We start from the raw sequence: 7,687 nt of genomic DNA, 5'->3' as shown, positions 1-7,687 counted from the left end.
CTGTCACTTACCCTTTTGTAATACAAGGGTTTCGTTCGTCCCTTCTGAGATTTTAGTTAGACGAATTTATTATTCTCCTGTCACACATGAGTTTTTCTAAATTTATTTAACTTTTTTTCTTTTTTTTACAATAGCCGCCATTTTGTATTTTATTATTAAAAGTATTTTTTTTCATAAATGAAATAATATAAAACGTGAATAGATTTTTAAGGTAAGCGTTAAAAAGTTCAAAAAAATTCCCCACTCAGATGTTTAAATTTTTTTTCCCCCCACCACCCCTGAAATTATTATATTTATGAAAATTTTTTATTGAAATTCATGGATGCCATTCTTTTGGTTTTATATAAATATGTCTTCTGCTTCGAAATGAATTTTGGCGTTAAGGATAAAAATAAAAAAAAAAATTTCATCAAATGTTAGGGAGCCGAAGTGAAATTTGAACGCCGTTTTGTGATTTTTCCGTTTCCGTATTATTATTATTATTATCTTTTCCGTGATAATATATATAAGTTGTTTAAGAAGGGAAGTAAAGCTAAACTCGAACGCATGAGTCTAAAAACATGAGTGTAATAACTGTTGGGCCCCTGGAGATAAGCTAAGTGTCCATGACGAAGTGATCGATGGGCCCTTAGAGTGGACTATATATATATATATACAAAGCTTTTGACACATTTCAACTTTCTTTTTAGAATATTTTATATATTAATATCATTTCGCAATATATATTATATATATAGTATAAAGTAGGCAGCGATGAAACATATTTTAAAAAAAAAAAAATTTCCAGTTATGGAATTTTCCAGGTGCCCAAAAAAAAAAAAATTAAAATTTTTTTTCCACCATATTTATTTAAATTTATTTAAAACTTTCAACATTTCGTTTCGGTAAACTTTTCCATTAAATATTTTTGTTTTTTGTTTTTGTTTTTAAATTTATTCCAAGCAGAAGATATTTTTTTGATAAAAGAAAAAAAAATAAATTAAACGACGGTTAGAAAAGCTAACATTTATAAAAAAAAGTCAAAATATTATGTCAGAAAAATAAAAAAAATTTTGATTAATAACAACAATTGAAAAAATTATTAATGAATTGTGTTACACGATAAAAAAAATAGTTTATAGACTATAATAGTAGTGGTTGTAGTCGTCGTGTAAATAGACAAAGATTTTTTTTTATTAGGTTATTGATAATTTTTTATTCGGTATCGAACGCGATTTGATTTTTACTTTGTTTGCTGGAACGTTTTTTTTTTTTTTTTAGAGAAAAAAAAACATTTGGAAAATATTGTTTTTATTTTAGATCGAGCGACGAGAGGACGGTGTAATGGAGAAAGAGAAAAAAGTAAAAAAAAAGAAGAAGAGAGAAAGAGAGAGAGAGAGTGCACTAATGGCTAGTGACACGTTGTTTGATGGATCACTAGAGCACTCAGGAGGATGGAGTATAAATCCATACAGTCTGAAAACTTATCCAGTTAAAATTTTCCTTTCTATTCAGCTTTTCTAGCTCTTGAATTTGGTTTTTCTTCATCTTCTTCTGGTAGGTTTCTTTGTAAATATGGTGGTGGTGGTGGTGGTGATGTTGATGGTGATGGTGGTGATGGTATTATCATGCATATCGGGTGTTTTAATGGGGTTTATTTTTGCCACATTGTTTTTTCTTTTTTTTTGACTCCAGTTAAAAAAAATTAAATTGTTTGCTTATCATATTGGAGAAGTTTTTTTTTTTTCGAATCCAGTAATATTCATTTACTCAGTTCCAGAAAAATAAACAAATTCAATCGATCGATCGATTTTTACGTGGAAAAAATTAAATAAAAATTCTAGAAATTTTTGTTAATTTTTTTTTTCATAAGGAAGGGCGAGCGGGGGGCGGGGGGCGTTGGTAGGGGAGAGAGTTTAAGTGTAGAGAGAACCAAATTACGAAGTCGTTAAAATTAAATTTCATTACTTTTTTTTTTTGTTACGGTGGTAACCGTAATCAATTTTCGCTGCGTTTTTTTTTTTTTTTTTTACTTACTTTACGTTCACTAAACAAATAGATTGATTGTAAGATAGGAGAAAAAAATTTTTTTTCTTTTGGGGGGGGGGGGGGCACGACGACGTCAAACGTTTTTTTTTTTTTTAATATTTTTTTTCAGAGGGGTAGGAACTTTTTTATTCGTTTTTTGCATGTCACCCGTCATTACGTTCAACATTTGTAATTTTCTTACGTACCCCCGTACACCCACCATAATCTATCATTATCTTTTATTCCTTGTAATTTCTTTTTTTTTTTTTTTTCGATTTCGTACCTTAAATTTAACGCCTTTTTTTTATTCGTTTTGCCCCCATCGAGACTTTATTTGAATTTAACACAAAGAAAATTATTATTATTATTATTACGAGTCATTTTTTTTTTTTTTAAAGGTTCGTTAATGTTAATTATTTAAAAAAATTAAATTTTAAATATGGCGGACGTATTTTTTTTTAAAATAAACTTTGTTAGGTGAAAAGAAACAAATGTATAAACACATTTAATTAAAGTTTTATTTCATGTTTTTTCACACCTTTCAAAAAAAAGGAAAAAAAAGGAAAAAAGGAAAGAAAAGTTGATGAAACGAAATGAAAAAGAAAGAAAATTGGAAATTTCTTTTTTTTCCTTTTCTTAATTATTTTCTCAATTATGTTTAGCTTAGGTCATTTTAAGTAAAAATATAAAATTCGAAATAGAAAATAGCGAAAATGCCGTTTTTTTCTTTGGAAAGAAAAAAAAAATAAAATTTTTTTTTTCTTTTCTCCAAAGTAAAAATGACACTGGAAGATGGATGCGATGTTTTTCTAATACAAAAAGCCAAAGCAAAATTATTGTTGGCATATCCAGACACGTTCAATTTTCTTTTTTTTTTTTCTTTTGATTCGTTAACCTTTAATGAAACATTCTGGAGAATTTTTATTATTATTATTATTTCTTATTCAAAATTTATTGAAAAAAATTTTTTTTTCGGTGAGAAAATGTCTTTTTTTTTTGTAAATCAATAAAATTAAACATCTGGATATTTTTTTTATTTTTCTATAAAGAGGATGTTAAGATAATCAGGATGAAGGAAGGATGCTGGAAAAAAATTTATGAAAAAATATGAATCGTTTTGTTATGGGATATGTTGAGGACAATGATCTAATAATTAATCCGCAGAAAAATAATAATAATAATTTTGTTTGGATTTAAAATTTTTTTTCATTTGTTCGTTTTGGAATCCATGAGAATTTTTTTATTTAATTAAAATAATTAGTTTCACAATCGGAAAAACGAATTTGTTATGTATGTACAACGTCATGCATTAAAATTTCCCACACGAAAATCATTTCTCCTTCTCTTAAATTACTTTTTTGTTTTTTTTTTTTTTGGGAAAAAATAGTATTAGGTTTGATTTTAATTTTATGTTTTTTATTTTATTTACTTATTTAAAATTATTTATTAATAAATTTTTCATTAAAAAAAAAAAAAGAAAAACTCATGCGTCTTTTGGAAAATAAATAAATTTAAATTGACAGTTAGCGCTCGCGACGGTGAAAATTAAAACTATATCAAACAATAGTTCGTAAATTTTCCGCTAGGTTTCAACAAAAATAAACAGTTTAAAAACGGTTAAAACGGTTAACGGTCAAGTTGTAGTTTGTTTTTTTTTTAAATACAGGTGGCGGTAGAAATAACTCACAAAACGTGGTGGAAACGATAAATCACCTTAAAGAACTTGATTCATCCCTAGTGACACGGCATATACAAACCATATATCAAAAAAAAAAAGAAAAAAAACGACCCTTGCCTCGGATTTAACTCGTCTTTTGATTTACTGACATCAATGATGTCTATATTCATTCGTGTTCTCGTCACTTAACAATGTCAACAACCGGTCATAAATTTATTTTAAGGTTTTTACTTTTTTTTTCTCACTAAATATTCAAATTGTTTTGTTTTTTTGCTAAAAACACACCTGTCAGAATGTACAAATGTTACCTTTCTGTTAAGTCGCTAACAACAGACAAACAACAACAGCTACACACCATTATCACTAATTTTTTTTTTTTGATTGTAGAAAATTTGAATGATAACAACGTAAAGAATTTTGCGCCATTTATTATCTTTCATTTTTATATATCGATTGATTCGTTAGAGTAAAAGAAATCATAGAAAAAAGGCGGAAATCTTACAAACAAACAAACAAACAAACAGGTGGCTTTTTGTAGTGTATATTTTTTTTCCCAGGAACAACAACAGAAAAGTGATAATGTAAATTAAATAACGATGGGTTTTTATTGTTTTGCACAAAAAAAAAAGTCAAAAGGCTGGGTTTAAAAAAAAAATGAAAATAAATGAAAAATGATATATTAAAAAACTCAATGATAAATCCACAACAAGGGATGGTTAAGGGAGGGGGAGGGAGAGGGGGATCACATAAAATTGTTAAATAAGGGATATCAGGTCTCTTTTTCTTGGATCTGAATTTGACTTAACATGTTATAAAACATTAATAAAACTTTTTCCGACTGTTAATATGACTCAGCATATATTTTTTTTTTCCTTCGTACTACACTTGGTTTATATTAAGAGGGATGGTATAAAGATATTTTATGGTATTGTGACACCATCACCACCACCACCACCACCCCCAACAACCGCCACCCCCAACCGATTCAAAATTTTTTATGAAATTCAAACTTTAGGAGAAAAAGGAGAAAAAGAAAATAATTTTTAATTCATTTATTTTTTTTTTTTTTGTTTCTCTCTTGAGATTTTATAGAATTCGAATCCGTAGTCGTCAAAAATTTTCTTTTCAATCTTGTGGGGAGGTTAAGGAAAAAATTTATTATTGCACCATTCGGGTTAAATCCCTCAACCTCCCCACCATTCATATAATTTTCTTTCATATTTTAAAAAACTATGCAATCACCGACATTAGTAATTTTTTTTTTAGTTTTTTAAAATTACGTTTAAAAAACGTATAAGGTCACGATAATGTTTGACCTTACAAAAAAAATTTTTTTTGCAATGCGAAATGGCGACCTTTTTTGTTTTTGTGGGCAGTACGACTAACTGTCATTTAGATGGTCAAAATAAATAAATAATTGGTTAAAAAATCTCTTGTTGTTTGTTGTGGTTGTTGTTGTTGTTGGCAATAGACAATATAAAAAATTTCTCAATTTACTAAAAAGAAAAAAAAAAAAAAGGTAAAAGCGAAAGGGTCAACGCGTGTAACGTATTTTTTTCTTTCTTCGTTATCGTTATTATTATTTTTACGAATTAAAAAAAAAATTTTTATATTCGATCGGGGAACTAACGAATCAATCAATCAATCATTCGATCCACCATTTTTTTTTTTTTTTAATTTTATTATTAATAATTTTTTTTTTTTTTTATTCATCACTAAATGAATGATGTGTAAAATGACAAGTTTTTTTTTTTTTTTTTACCTTGTTTGTCACAATTTAATTCCTTAGCAAGAAAGTAAATATTGATCTTTTCTCTCTCTTTCTTTCTCTATCTCTCTTACTCTCTCTCCCTCTCTCTCTCTCTCTCTCTTTTTATTTTCATCCTCTCACTTTAAAATAATAATTTAAAAAAATTATTTAATTAAAAATTTATAAATTATTATTATTTTTTTTTGGTGATGGAAACGTTTTTAAATTTGTATTTTTTTTTTACTATCGAACCCCAAATTAATCGTTTGTTTGTTGTTTGTTTGTTTGTCTCCAATTCCCGATATCACCTTTCAAATTCCTTTCACCTGATTTATATAAACCTTTTTCAATTGTCCTTTCCAAAAACAAAAACAAAAAAAAATTTTTTTTTACTTTCATGACGTATTAATTTATTATTATTATTATTATTATTGTTTCGTTCGTCGTAATACGTACGTGTGTTATTTTTATTAAATAATTTTTATTGGATAAAAAAAAAACGCGCGAAATTCAAATTCGAACGGAGTTTTGTTTGTTTAAAAGTTTTAAAATTTAAAAAAAAAAATTCAAATTTTTTTATTTTTTTATTTTTAAAGTTTTAACGTGGAAGTAGAAATTTTCAAAAAAAAAAAAAAATTACGGTGTTAATTTTAATAATAATAATAATAATAATAATAATAATAATAATAATAATAATAATAACAACATAAATCAAAGTGTAAAAAGAAAAAAAAAAAAAAAGAAATTTTTTTTTGTTTTCTTACTCGCGTGTAATGAGAATGTAAAATGCCAAAAAAATTTTTTTTTTTTTTTTTTTTTGTTTTTCGCTCCCCTCGAGGAATTTTTTAGCCACGTTTTCTTTTTTTTTTTTCTTTTTAGCATGCGAAGATGATGATGATGATTATTTCACAAGTAATTGCGGCAACAACGGTCAAAAGTGATTGCGATGATGATAGTTGACTTAATAACAAGTTTAACTTTAAAAAAAAAAATAAAGAAAGAAAGAAAAAAAATGAAGAGGATGTTGAAGAAAGATGAAAAAAAAGAGAGAGAGAAAGAGAGAAAGAGAGAGATTCAATGGTAAAAAGCTGAAACGGAAAATATCTAACCGAAAAAAAAAAAAAAAAAAGAAGAAATCAAATTTTTTTTTTTTTTTTTGAGTTGTTATTTCGTTCCTCGGTTGACAGAAAACATCGATCAGTTGAGGTAGGCGTAACTTTATCATTAGTCAACGAGACTCGGTTGCTTTTAATACTTGAGAAATTTAAAATCGTAATGGAATAACTGTTATCAACGTTCCCATGGTATACACATACGTATAATAACGTTATAAAAAATATCATTCTCCAGAGAATTTCCAGGTATTCCCGTTGTGAGAGTGTCAAAAGTCAAAATGTCGACGAATCAATACGTTTATTTTATTTTAAAAAAATTTTCAACAATGGTTTCCTTTGTTTATAAATACGTTTTTTTCACATTTTTTTCAATTTGTCGTTTGTGTCTTTTTCATTCTCATTGTGCGGTAATAATCTCAAACATACATTTTTTACAAGTCTCACAGCTAAATAAAAACCTTCGAGGCGAACGTTGAAAAATACAGGAATCGTCTGTTAAAAAAAAAAAAAAGAGACGAAACATCCAATTACACAAACTCGGGTCAGTCGATTTATAAAAAAAAAAAAAAAAAAACAATCAAATTTATCAAATTGAACTTTGGATTCAGGTACGAGTCTTACCCCCGCACTCACTCACTCACTTTTATTATTATTATTTTGAATAAAAAAATTGTCGGTTCGAAATTTTTATTTTATTTTTTTCCAAATGAAATTTTCACGGAAAACGAATTAAAAAAAGAACGTGTTTATCGAATCGATCGATCGATCGATCTATCGACTACTTGTTGATCGATTCAATCGATTAATAAAATAAAGTTTTATTGATGTCAAACCGAGTGCAAGTGAATAAATAAATAAATAAATAAATGTTTTTTTTTTTAGCAGACGAAAACATCATTAATTATAGTTATCGAATATAATTCAAGTTCGAAACTTGGTGGCCACCTTAAGACATTTGTACGATAAACCAGATCCTCGATACTATTCACATGTTAAAAATAATAATAATGTGGAGAAAATTTTAAAGAAAAGTCTGGACGAAATGGTTTTCAACGGATTTAAGGAGCGTCCGGTATGATTGGTAGTACTCGGAAGGATGAGTGACGTTGATGGTAAGGCTATGAGCAAGACAAAGAG

Source organism: Pediculus humanus, genomic scaffold (assembly GCF_000006295.1).
Source record: "Pediculus humanus corporis 1103172107642 genomic scaffold, whole genome shotgun sequence".
Lineage (NCBI taxonomy): Eukaryota > Metazoa > Arthropoda > Insecta > Psocodea > Pediculidae > Pediculus > Pediculus humanus.
This window is presented reverse-complemented; position numbering follows the sequence as displayed.